The sequence below is a fragment of the Triticum dicoccoides genome, chromosome 6B (genome assembly GCF_002162155.2).
Source record: "Triticum dicoccoides isolate Atlit2015 ecotype Zavitan chromosome 6B, WEW_v2.0, whole genome shotgun sequence".
NCBI lineage: Eukaryota > Viridiplantae > Streptophyta > Magnoliopsida > Poales > Poaceae > Triticum > Triticum dicoccoides.
Window position 1 is genome coordinate 652,664,484 of NC_041391.1, and position 4,891 is coordinate 652,669,374.

Sequence of the window (4,891 nt, forward strand, 5' to 3'; positions counted from 1 at the left end):
TTGATTGTTTCAACCTAGCCTTTGAGCTTGAAATTTTAAGTCCTTGCATGCCAGTCACAATATAACATCTTGGAACGTTCAGGTGCATGTGAGTTCGGAATCGAAAAAAAAAGTCATGTCGTCAACAAGGGCCAAGGTTCAGGCCTTGCCTACAAAAGAAGGCCCGTTTACTTCTGGTGGCATCTTTTCAGAAGGAAGAATTTTCTATCTCCCACCTCACTATAGCAACCAACAAAACAGTTTTCTTGAAAAGGAACCAACAAAACAAAACCATATACATACAAGAAAGTTCAGAGATAGCACTGGGTGATTGGAGCTCCTGCTATGTACGTTGTTGTTGATTGCCAACCACGCATCTAGGAACTGAAACAGAGTAAGTTGGACCAAAAACACACTTTTAGGGAATTTTAGCACATAACACAGACTCCAGGACTAATAAATGAAAACCCCAGCAACTAGTAGTTTAACAAGAAATCTGACAAGTGGGGTCACCTCTCATTAACTAGAAGGCCAACGCTAGGCGCCGGTCGACCGGCCCAGTTTCTGCCGGTCGACGCACATGCGTTGGATTAAAATTTCCTACGCCGTCTGATGCAACCTGTAACCTCACCTTAATGTAGCAAGAGGTTTCTGGTGAATCCATGCGTCTAGCCAGAAATAAGTGTTTGTGCCAGAGTGGGTTAGAACAAAGGAGATGGCATGGAGCGCTGGAAGTTGCTGGTTTATAGTGCGGCCGATGAAGGAGTGGCTGTTTTGTGGGGCGATAAGAGCATTGGGGTGTTGCAAGGCAATCCAGTCTAGCCAAGGTGTTTTATCCGGGAGTAGAGCTTTTATCGTGAATTTCATTAGCAAACAGTTGTTCGGCTTATGCAAGTTTTTTAGGCCTAGATCACCACAGTTTTTTGGTTTGCACACATTTTTCCAGGCAACTAAGCATTGAGCACCGGTACACGTTTCCTCTGCGGCCCAGAAGAAGGCACGCCTAATCGAGTCTAGGGTTTTTAGAATGCTTTTGGGGATGAGGAAAACAAACATAAAATAAACCAGTATGGAGTCTAGGACTGCAGAGAGTAGGATGAGCCTATCTCCTTTGGAGAGGATTTTTGCACGCCAGCCCGTAAAGAATTTTCGACATCGCTCGATGACAGGTAGGAAGGCGTTTGAGGGTAGCTGTGTGGGTGCTAGGGGAAGGCGTAGGTAGATCTGAGGGAAGGTTGATGTTGGGCATTGCATGGTGGAGGCAATGGAGTCTGCCAAGAGAGGGGCGCGTGCATGGGCACGAACGTTGTTTTATTGAAATTGATAGTGAGGCCAGTGGCCAAAGCGAAGTTATGTAGGATGTTTTTTAGTTGTTGGGCGCCCTCATTGGATGCTTTGGCGATGATTAGTGTGTCATCGGCATATTGTAGGACAGTTGGCGGAAGATGTGGGAATAGGGGGTGGCTGAGGCGTGAAAGGTTGCAGTCCTGCTGGATCATTTGCAACGATAATGAAGAGGTAAGATGAAATGGGGTCTCCCTGCCTAAGGTCGTTCTTACAATTAATCCAATTCCCTGGTATCCCGTTGAGCATAACTGCGGTTTTCCCGGTGGAGAGGAGGTCGTGAATCCAAGCTGTGAATTTAAACGGGAAGCCACGGCAACGTAGGACGGATAAAAGGGAGTCCCAAGAGAGCGAGTCGAGGGCTTTGCTAAAGTCTAATTTAATTACCATTGCAGGGGGGCTTTCTGGTGTGGCCGACGAGGTCGGCAGTGTAGACGAAGTTTTCAGCGATGCAACGGCCTGAAATGAACCCAGTTTGGTTGGGTGAACCAGTAGCAGGATCAAGGGTTTTAATCTGTTTGTGAGAACCTTTGCGACTGGTTGTTGTGCATGTGTTGCTCGCTGCGGAGATGGTGGTGGTGGTGGTGCGGCCGCTTGGGGTCGACGGTGGCTGGTTGGTGGTGTTCTTTGGTGTTCGGCGGCGGTACTTTGGCTATCTGGTAGTGTGTTTGTGCGGCAGACTAGGGTCGGTGGTGGTGTGTGATATGGTGGTGGACTGGTGGTGGCGCGGCCGGCTTGCGCTGGTGTGTACGGTGAAGCGATCCGGGTGTAGACTCGGCTCCTTGATGCCCTTCGGCTTCGCCGGCGGTGCCGCTGTTGTGTTGTAGCCTCGTTCGTGTGTGACTCTTCGTTCAGGTGTGGACTCGGTCACTCATTGCCCTTCGGCTGCACCAATAGCCTTGACGCACCATGGATGATCTCGGTTGATTGGAGCTCTTCGTCTACGGTGGTGGTGTTCTCGTGCAGCTCAGGATGGTAATGGTTGCTCAAGAACCTCTCATGATTGCCATTGTGTTGCGGCGAGCTTCGTGCTCTTGGTGTTGTCTCGGCTCATCTTTGCTCAAGGTTGGCGCAAGATGCCTTTCAAAGTTGCTAATCGTTCCGTTTTCCTGTGGCGGAGCCCCAGTCAAGGTTTGTGTCTGGGATGACACTTGTTGATTGTGGATGCTCCTGAATTGTGCCATGGGGGTCGGTATGCTCACCGATGCGTTCGGCTGTTTGTAAAGTCCTGGTATTGTGATCTCCCGACGACACCCCACATCTACTTGCGTCTCTCGTGGTGATGGTCTTATGCCTATTAGCTTGGACGTGCCTTGTACGGTTTTTGGCCCGGTTTTCCTTATAAACGGGTCGATTTGTTCAGGTTTTCGATCCGATTTTCCTTATAAACTAGGCCACTCCTCTGGCATTTTGGCCACTTTGAGTAATATATTCAGGTGGAGGAACTCCTCCCCCGGTGATTCTCATAAAAAAGTCAACACGAGGAGGAGGATCGAACATTGGGGAAGTTGTGTCCGCGCATGCCGGACTCCGCGCTCGCCGGCCGCCTGCGCTCGTCCTAGGCTTCCAGGGCCGCTCTTGTCGGCCACCCGCGCCCCGTGCTCAACGGGCTCTCGTGGTGCCATGCTCGCCGGCGGCCGCTCGTGCTTGCTGGTCGGCCAACGATAAGGGTTGTAGCTTCTCGCCGTTTGGTTGTAGCTTCTTCGCCGACTCATCGCAGCACCACTGTGTATCATCTGCTTCTCACTGGCATCACCTCTGGCACCATCTTTAGCTCACCGTGCCGGTTGAAGCTTTCTCAGACGCCGGTTGCAGCTTCGCCATAGCAGGTTGCAGCTTTCTTGTGTTGTTCGTAGCTTATGTCGCCTCCGGTTGAAGCCTTTTTTGTCACCGGTTGAAGCTTTTTTTCCATCAACGGTTGTAGCTTTCTCAAACACCGGTTGCAGCTTCTGTAGTGCCGGTCCCAGCTTTCGTCTTCCCTCCGGTTGAAGCTTTTTTTCTCGCCGGTTGTAGCTTTCTCAGGTGCCGGTTGCAGCAACCTCGACTGCCCATCGTACCGACAACACCTCATTACAACATCGACGGTTGCCGGTTGCAACACCTGTGGTCGTCATCTCCAGCTCCGGCTAATGCTGGTTGTAGCACTGTCTTCGGGTGCACCGTTGTAGCATCCCGAGGGAACACCATCGCGCCTCGCATGGCCGTGGCCCAATCCAGTGCCTCTCCTAGCAGCATGCTCATCGTGCGCGTCCTGGGGGTGACCAGGACGAACTCACGGCGTCTCTGGGGGAGTTCGTGCGTGCCGCCGTGGCTGAAGTGGGAAGGAAAGACGGGGAGGCGGCTCGCTGGCCATGACAGGGAAGAGGGTGGAGAAAGAGCATCCATGGAGAAGACGAGGAAGAGAACGCATTGGGCACGATGAACCACAGTGAGGGAGAGAACGAATGGAGAAGACGATGTGGAGAAGAGGATAAGGTTTGAGGGCTGCAGCGGTTGGTGGGCCAGAAAAAGCACGTATGCAGATGGTGTGTGTAGGCGTGGGATCTAATCACGATCAGATGGTTGGCATGAGACCGGCGCAACGTTTCGGCCGGCGTCCCGGCTGGAAACGTTTTCCTAACTAGAATGATGGTTCGAGTTGAGCCGGCTAGATGAGCTGGCCATGTCTCCAAATTGATGAAATATATAATATTATTTGGCCATATATGTGGAGTTTTTGAACTAGCCGGAAAATTTCAAAAACTTCTTATAAATCAAATTAACTGTTCTGGCCTAGGCACAATAGATTGGTTCTGCTCTGCGTGCGTACACTATAATGTACATGCGTCTGCTATAGGGAGCTGGAGCTTTTATTTCATGTCACACAATATATTATTTTAAACTTAAATTATTGAAATGCCCACTCACGAAGAAAATACCATATTAAAATTTGCCAATTGTTAGGGTAATTCACATTTTAGTAATATCATAGTTTTCTAATAACCAAACGAAGAAAAATGATCAGCCGCCTGAAATTCTAATGTTTGTGCTAGTGTCACCTTAAAGAATAAATAAAAAATAAAGAAGAACAAAAAAAGTTTTCCAAGAAAGAATGAATTAGTGGCTTTGGTATTACTCTTTAAGAAACAAGGAAATTAAAAAATTAAAACTACTACTGACAAAATTTCCACAAAGTTTAAACATGACTGGTAATATTTTATAATATATGCAATAATAAGCATAAACTAGTGGAATTTCGCCAATTTTTTTCCTAAGAAGTACTAAATTAGTGGAATTGGAATTAACCTTTCTTCTAAATAAATAAAAAATAAAATAAAAATGACAAAAATTTGCACATAATTTACAAATAAATTGCGGTTTTCATAGAAGCAAGATTAAACATATAATAGTGGAATTTCAGAAAAATGGAATTTCCAATGAAGGAATAAATTGTGGCATTTGTATTACCCTTAAAATAAAGAATGAAAAAGACAAATAAAACTAAAATAAAATAATGAAGTTTTCAAAGGAAGAATGACTTAGTGGCATTGGTATTAACCTTTAAGAAGAAATATGATAATTATTTTTT